The following is a 9,266-nucleotide window of genomic DNA, read 5'->3' as shown; positions in this document are numbered from 1 at the left end:
TCTTGAGCAGCCCTTCCCAACAGGTTGGGTCCAGTCTGACTGTCAATTAGCCAGATTGGGGCAAGGAATCTTAATGTCACATGAAGACTAATGGGACCTACTCTGGTTAGTAGACAGCTTGATGAAAATGTCAAGCAAGCGTATGGAAGCTGCGAGAAACCTGGATTCCATGCTGGGGATCATTAGGAAAGAGTTTGAAAATACAACTGCCAATATCTGAATAAAAGGTAAAGGGACCCCTGACAGTTAAGTCCAGTCGCGAACGACTCTGGGGTTGTGGCGCTCATCTCAGTTTACTGGCCGAGGGAGCCAGTGTTTGTCCACGGGCAGTTTTTCATGTGGCCAGCATGACTAAGCGGCTTCTGGTAAACCAGAGCAGCGCATGGAAACACCGTCTATCTACCCGCCAGAGTGGTACCTATTTATCTACTTGCACTTTGACATGCTTTCGAACTGCTAGGTTGGCAGGAGCTGGGACCGAGCAATGGGAGCTCACCCCTTTGCGGGGATTCGAACCGCCGACCTTCCGATTGGCAAGGCCAAGGCTCAGTGGTTTAGACCACAGCGCCACCCACGTCCCTAATATCTGAATGCTGTTATACAAATCTAAAGTGCAGTCACACTCGGAACAGCATACATATTCCAGTCGCTGCATCTTAAAAAGGATATTGTAGGGGAGGGTGATTCAGAAAATGGCACCCAAAATAATCACGGGGCTGGAGTAGCTCCCCAATAAGGAAAGATTGCAACTTTGGGGCCTTTTTCAGTTTGCAGGAACAGTGAGTATGAGGAGGTGTGATAGAGGTCTATAGAATTATGGTGCGTAGAAAGTGAATGGAGATGGATTTTTCTCCCTCTTGCGTAATACCATGGAAAATCAAATGGAGATGAATGCTGGAAGATTCAGGACACGTAAAAGGAAGTCCTTATTCATATAGTTTAACTATGGAGCTTGCAAGAACAACGTGTAGTGATTGTCACCAACTTGGACGACGTTAAAATAGAACCAGACTATGGAGGTTAGTTGTTGGGAACCACATGCTGTTGCACTCAGATCTGGTTGGCCGCTATGAGAACAAAATGCTTGACTATGTGGGTCTTTGGTCTGATCCTGCAGGGCTCTCCTTATGTTCTGAAGCACCCACCACCACGTTTTGGTAAGATCATAATAAGAAAGAAGGTTTTGCACCTTATTAGGTGGGGGAGAGAAATTCTATTATCATCACATAAACCGTGCGATTTCTCTCACTCTCTAAATATATACACACAAATACATACAGATATACCGATACACAGATACACACAGGAACACTAGGGGCTGCACCCTCCACTCACCAACCCTCCTGCCATCCTCCCTACATTAACGTTGGGGAGTGAGACCCACTGGCAGAGGAAGAGGAGTATGGGGGGAGTGCACTACCCCGGCAGCGCGATCCCGGTGGGGTGCCATCGCGGCTCCCCCCACCAGCGCTAGGCACCACACCCCTGCAGGTGGCATGTCATGCCCCCAGGATGCGTGCCAGCCCCGCCCCTACCTGCTCTCTGCCCCCCCAGTGCCGGAGCATGAAGCTCCGCCACTGGTGAGACCATTTCAAAAGGGTTTCCATAAAACTGGCAACATGTAGCAAATATGAATGCAGTTTGTCATTCAACTACTGCTGTGGGAGCCATCATCCTTTCTCACAGGTATGGAATTCCTCTTGGGAGACTGAGGCTGATAAGAGCTGTTGGCAAAAACCAGCAGAAGACTGAAAGTTGCAACAAAATTTCACCCGAAACAAAAATAATTCAAGGTAAACTCAAGGGTTCCTGTTTAAGAACCTAAGAAAACCCTGATGGATCACACCAAATGCTCACCTAGCTCAGCATCCATCTTTCCACAGTGGCCCTCCCTTGCTCCCCAACATCTGGTGTTGACTGCCATACTGCCTCTGATTCTGCAGTTTCCATATAGCCATCATGACCAGTAGCCATGAGACTTATCCTCCATGAATATGTCTCATCTACTTTTAAAGCTATCAAACTAGTAGTTACAATGCCATCTTGTGCCAGGGGGTTTCAAAAAATGAACTAACTTGGAATGTCTGTGGAATTTCAAAGGAAACAAGAGAGATTTTGATAAGACTAGCAAAATTTCTCAAGGGTTGTCTGGGAGCTCAGACTCCAGGAAAAAGTAGCTGTTTTTATGGGAAGGCACACAGTGATCTTCCCATAGAATTATATGGATTATAGCTTGCACAATGCCATATTACCATTTTTACATTAATCCAGACAAAGACCAGCAGCCAATGAAGACTGCTCCTTTGCATAACCATAGAGTTATTCAGTATGGGATGAGAAAAGGGCCGTGCTATTGAAATATACAATTAAAATGATGGGTATTGCTATAGCTCTTTTTTACACCTCAAGGTTCCAATTCAAGGTTCCAAATTGAATAATTTGCCATTCTTTGTTTCAATCTGTTCCATGAGCAGCAGTGTATCAAAACATGAACACTTTGTGCATTTATTGGACCTAGGTACACAATTTTGCACTGCATTGCCATTCCTGATAGTTTCAGTTTCCATTGTGTAGCAGGCCTGTTTCCCCTGCAAATCTGTAGGTTACTCTAATAAGGTAAAAAACAAGGCAAGAACTGAATGACCACCCAATCAAAGTATGAAATATTGAAAAGGTCAAAGGAGTGTAACTCACTACAAAGATTCATTGAATATAAATTAAGCATTAAACTCCTGATACCTCATTCTCTTGACTGAGTTGTAATGAGAATGGAAGATGGCAGAAAATTAATCCCTTCTCATTAAAAAGCTTGTAATAAGAATGTGGAAATTGGTACGAATGTAACCTATTCTCATTATCATCTTCATGAAGGGTCTTTGTGGTCTTCTTCAGATGTCATAGCAATGAACATTTCTGTGCTAATAAAACACGGCAGTGCAGAAAATGTGGTTATACCAAGTCAAGTTTACATGCTTATGTCTTAAGTTCTCTCATTAAATAATCAGAAATCCATGAACTTTTCCAGTATGCTTCATAGTAGAGCATAAGATATATTATTTTTATTTATTTTATGAATCATTTCCTATGAAATGAGTGGCTGCAGCAACCCAGCCAGATGGGCAGGGCATAAATGATAAATTTATTATAAACCATTATTATGAAGTAGCTCAAGTAATTTCACAATCCAATAAAAACAGAAATAAAATAATTTCTATATATAAAAACAGTTTAAAATTTGCATTCATAAAAACTATTAAAAACCATTCCATATATAAAAACAGTTAAACCTATTATGCAATTTCAAATCCATTGCAGATACAATGCATGCTACACACAGAGACACAAAAACACACACACAAACACAGACATAAAAATGGAAAGCTGTCATTGCACAGCCCCCATTGAAGGATTTGTGGTGCCTCATCACAATCCTGGATTTGCATGAAAGGGTCTGAAGAAGAGGAGAGGGTGGTAGCTTCACCACTGGGCAGAAGGTGAAAAAGATGCTTCGTTGTTGCAATGTGTGGGAGGAGGAAGATGAGGGAAGTTACTGGGGGGGGGGGGCTTGTGTGCAAGGGGAGTTGCACAAAACTGCCCCTCCCCCCACAAAAAAGCAGGAAACACAAAAATTGCCACAGAGTTTATCTACAATCGAAACTCTAATTGTAGCAGAGAACTGGAATTCTGCTTGCAAAATTCCCACCTTACATTTTGCAAGCATTGAAAGGAGGGAAAGCCTATTTTCCAACCAGCTTTCATGATATGTGCAGCCTGATCCAATGCATATTCCAAGTGTGATGTAGTGGTTAGAGTGTTGCAGTATGAATGGGGAGACCTTGGATCAAAATCCCCACTTGGTCATGAAGCTCCTGGGATGACCTTGGGCCAGTCAATATCTCACAATGTTTGGGGAAGACCAAATATATTTGAAGGAGGTGACCCTGTTTGCTACCTTGAAAGGTAGGTGGTATAAAGGCAACAAGACCACCCCTTCATGCTTCTGTTTTTTAAAGCTGTGATGGATAAACTCCTCCAGGTACAATTTGGACTGATTCAGGTCAGCCTGGGATTCAGTCTAATCTGCTTGAGACAGACCTGGATTGCCCTTGGTCAGATCAGGTGTGGTCTGGAGGGGAAAGTGGAAATGGAAACTGTCAGGAGCTCATCCTGCACTCGAGTAAGACCCTGGCAGAGACACATGCCCGACTGGCATGTTCTCTCCCTCCTGGTCGATCATTCGGGAGCTTCAAAAGCTTTCTTCAGCCTGAACACCACAGCAACTGATGCCAACAGACATTGGCACACTTAGGGATCCGCAGAGTCTCCGCAGCTTGCGTAACAGACCTCAGCAACTCAGCATTTTGGCTAATCTACTTTATTTACATATAAACACACACAGAGCACTGCAACATGGCTCCCTCTCTCTCTAGCATCAGACAGCAAAGAGAAAAAAGAACAAAGGACAATAGTCCCACTTCACGGAACACAGTAACACAAACATCCTGTCTCCATCACTTCCCTCTCTGTGGAGTCAAAATATACACCGTCATGTGATAGACAAAAGTCCCATGACTGCAATCATGGAGCAGGAATTCTAACATGGAGGTCTATGGTGCTTTCTCCCCCCCAGCCCACACTTCTAACATGTTCAATTGGGGTTTAAAACCCTGATCAAATATAGGGTCAGGAGGAGAAGAAGGGGCATGTCACCATGCCCCACTTCTCCTGACTGCACAACTGTACAAGGATCCCTAACCAGTTTGGGTCCCAGATCCAAATTGGTTTGAACCCAGATCATCCCAGGTTGATTTGACTACTGGATTGCACCCTGAATTGGATTGAGGGGGCATTTATATCACCAAACCTAGACAATACAACCTATTCTAATCAAAAGAAGGGCAGGAGGGAGTTCTGGTCAAAGGGAAAAAAAATGGGAAAAGACTTTCAAGTCATGCCAGCTTAATTTCAGGGTCTTTTCCACAGCGGATAAGTGAATTCGTAGACAGAAAGTAAACAAAAAGATTTTTAAATGTTGCTAATGTTAAGGTAGATTTTGTTATTATGAAAATGTGTACTTTTTAAAGGTTTGTGAGCATATATTTACCCAGTTAAGATAATTACCCTAGTTAAGCCTACTTCTGCCTTCATTAAAAGAGTGAAAGTGTGCCAAGAAAAAAATACTTAAATGGAAATTTAATTGATGTATATAACAATTTGGACTCAGTATACATTTCTTAATTGTTAATCTTAAGAAATGATTTAAATAACCAACTGGAATTAATTTGCCATGTGCAGTTGTCTTATTAAAAAGTAAATTAAATGCATTTTGCAAACCATCTTTTAAAGCATTACCCTGATAATGATTTCTTCATTCCTCTGATAAAACAATTATTAATGCTGCTGGTTTTTGTCTCTGGTTTAGCCACTGAGGAACACTTCAGGGCAAAAGAAATCTACTCAAAAGATATGAGCTGAACATGAATCAACGTTTTGAAGACAGTTGAGGAGCACCTGGCTGGGGATGTTTCATCCTGAAGGAGCGTCTCCACCCGCATTATTTAGCCTGGAAACTGAGGTCCAGCTCTGAGGGCCTTCTGGTGGTTCCCTCACTGTGAGAAGTGAAGCTACAGGGAGCCAGGCAGAGGGCCTTCTTGGTAGTAACACTCGCCCTGTGGAATGCCCTCCCATCAGATGTCAAGGAGATAAGTAACTATGCAACCTTTAGAAGACATCTGAAGTCAGCCCTGTATCGGACGTTTTTAATGTTTGATGTTTTATCATTTTATTATTATTAATATTAATATTAATATTCTGTTGCGAGCTTCCCAGAGTGGTTGGGGAAAGTCCAAGACAGAAGATGACCCCCAAAACATAAGGGTAGGAAGACTTTCTGCAGTAGCCGGAGAGCTTCTTCAGAAGGATCAACGTGATTGTGATGGATGGTTGCTCAGAAAGAATGGTCAGAGGCTAATTGCTTGTATGCAATAATTCTTCTTGCGTGCTGTTTTCTCAAGCCAGAAGCCGTCCAGCTCCTGACACTAGCTATGTCCCTTCCTTTCACTTTGTGAGAAAATAGATAATCAAGTTTATTGTTGTATCCAGTCTACCTGAGAAACTAAATATGTGAAAAGGTCTGAGCTGGTTGCTCCAGCTCAGCCACATGGCTCTTACCAGCCATTATTGCATTCGTATACCAATAGTCCAGGAACTTCCACCACTTTATAACTAAGCTATGGTTTACTGCCTGTGCAACTTTTCTGGAAAGGTACTGGATTAACAAGCCCTGACACCAGAATTCATTTTCACTGGAGATACTAGGGACTAATGTTTGGAGCACAGTCTGTGTACTTCGTTTGGGTGAAGAGTGTAGCGAAAACCCATCATATCTTGTTTTCCATTCTTCCTTAGAAGAGAGGTCATGTCTCCCCTTCAGTACAGAAGGTAGAGGATAAGCTCTGACTGGCAGAGAGGTGGAGAAGTCCAGTGACTAACTCTGCTATAGTCATCTTCCAATTTCCAAAAGGTGTCCTGCTGTCAGATGTGACTGACATGCGATTGGCAGGACCCAGCCAGCTGTCAGTCAAGACCCACTTGGGCCTAAACTTTTAAAAGTGGACTGTTACCAAACAGCCCTTTGTCTCTCAAAGTCTGTCAACATCACTCAACTCACCATTCACAGTGATTTACACATGAGGAGTCTAGACACCTATGTGGAAGTAGCTATAATATGATGGTCTCAAACATAAATGTTATTTTTTGTTATTTTATTGAAGAAAGGTTCTTCCTCTTCCTTCCTTTTTTTTATTCTTAAGCCTCTTAGGGAAAAAAAAGGTGCTTGGGATCATGGGTACACTGGTGCCAACCTCTCACATGCCTAATAATAATAATAATAATAATAATAATAATTTATTATTTGTACCCCACCCATCTGGTTGGGCTTCCCCAGCCACTCTGGGCGGTTTCCAACAAAGATTAAAAATACATTGAAATGTCACACATTAAAAACTTTCCTGAACAGGGCTGCCATCAGATGTCTTCTAAATGTCAGGTGGTTGTTTATCTCTTTGACATTTGGTGGGAGGGCATTCCACAAGGTGGGTGCCACTACCAAGAAGGCCCTCTGCCTGGTTCCCTATAGCTTTGCTTCTCTCAGTGAGGGAACCACCAGAAGGCCCTCGGCACTGGACCTCAGTGTCCAGGCAGAATGATGGGGGTGGAGACGCTCCTTCAGGTATACTGGGCTGAGGCTGTTTAGGGCTTTAAACTTGGTTCATGCTATGTGGTGTATTGGGGTGGTGATAAGTAAGCTTGATGGTATCTCTGTTTCCCCTTTCAGAGTTTGCCTCAGATCCTGGGGAAAACCCCCCATCTGGGGCTACAGTCTTCTTAAAAGGGATGTGGTTGGCTTCTGAACATTAAAACCATAAGCCACAATGAAGTGGTTCGTTGAACATGAACCACAATGCATGGAGGAGTTGTAGGGTGGATGGTTGGATGGTTGGATGGATGGATGGATGGATAGCATAGGGTTTCTGGTCACACAAAAGCTTCTTTGCCCACCTTTCATGATCTGGGCAACTCTGTAGACATCCCTTTGAGTGAGCAGCCAGGGTTTCTTCCACTGAAGTCTGTGAAGTCATCTAGTCAGGAGATACTAGAACAGGATAGAAACTGTCAACATACACAGAAGAAGCTGCTGAGAACAATTGTTGCCTGGCTTGTACAAGCATGCTTGTCAACTGATCACTGCATCATCAAATAATGACTTCCAGGTTTGAGTGTACTATGACAGATCTAACTTCACAGGCTGAACTTTCGTAAATCAAATGCAATACATTCGCAATGGAGCTGGTTTGCTTCCAGTAGGAGTGGGTATGTCTGTGATTTTTGGTTCCTCTTGGTTTGTGAATTTTTCAGTCATGAGTTCAGCTCTCCACATTTCCACAGCATCATATGCATTTTTTAAAGTCCTTATGAAAATGCATCAGCATTTTGTTGCACATTTCTAAAATGGCATTTTGCCTGATATACACATTTTTGCAGAAATTTTCCCCCCAATATAAGGCATTTTCAATATGTTGTTTTTAGTGATATGCATTCATGTGTACACTTTACTCCAGTGTGTGGATTTCTGTACACATCACTTGGTTGGAGAACACAATTGCTAATTGCACAATGGGTGTCTTGTCTAGTTTACCCCTTAGCCATGTGGCTATACCTCCAATGGCTCCTGTTATTTTCTGCTCTATTAAAGAATGCCAGTCGGCAAGAGGCCTTTGATGTGTGCATATGTGGGAGGGCACTGCTCACAATCACCTCTAAATGAATTTATGCAGAGAGAAGAGGTTAAAGCATCTGCTTTCCCCTCCTGTGGGTAACACTGGAAGAGAATTCACTGAAGATTTGCCAGGTACTCCAGTGAGCTCATCATGAGAGACTCTTGTCTGGTGGCTGCATGCCTAATTCATAGTCTTCTGACTGAAAGAAAAGAAACTGGCTAGTTATTTAACCTGCCGGTTGGATCCCTTTCCACTTATAATCTTATGTGCTCTATAGTCTGCTTTCCTTGATGTGGTTTGATGAAAAAGCTCTGTTTCCCCCTCTTTTCCTTTTAGGAGGAGCAAGTTCAGTATCAGAAGATGGAAGGAGCAAATTTTGTACCTTTCCAGGTTCCTAAATGCTAGGAGTCATCAGACTTTTTCAGCAGGGGACTGCTCCACTGTCCCTCAAACCTTGTAGGGGACTGGACTATATTTGCGGAGGGAATGAATGAATTCCTGTGCCCCACAAGTAAGCCAAAGATGCATTTTAAATAAAAGGACACATTCTACTCATGTAAAAACACACTGATTCTCGGACCATCCGCAGGCATGTCCAAAGTCCGTTTCAGGGGCCTAATCTGGCCTGCCGGTTGGTTTAATCCAGCCCCTGTGGCAGTTTATTTCCTGGGGTGAAATCCTTAAAAAAACTTCAAAAATCTCAACCCTAAAAAAAGCTCAACAGCTTCAACCATTAAAAAAGCTTGGTTGGCCCTTTGGTCGGCCCTTACAGCCCTTCACTTCATCAAATCTGGCCCTCTTTGAAAAAAGTTTGGACACCACTGCATGATGCCCTAACTCTCACCCCAGATTGTTTTGACTTATTTGTTTCCAGTTAATTATGGAAGCAAAATGCAGTGTAGCCAATGCATCAAATACTGCAAATTATATGCCTCAGCTTATCTTAATCTTTCAGAATGACAGAAAGCAACAGCACACAGAAAGTGA

This window comes from Podarcis gaigeae (genome assembly GCF_964106915.1).
Source record: "Podarcis gaigeae genome assembly, chromosome: 13".
NCBI classification, from domain to species: Eukaryota; Metazoa; Chordata; class Lepidosauria; order Squamata; family Lacertidae; genus Podarcis; species Podarcis gaigeae.
This window is presented reverse-complemented; position numbering follows the sequence as displayed.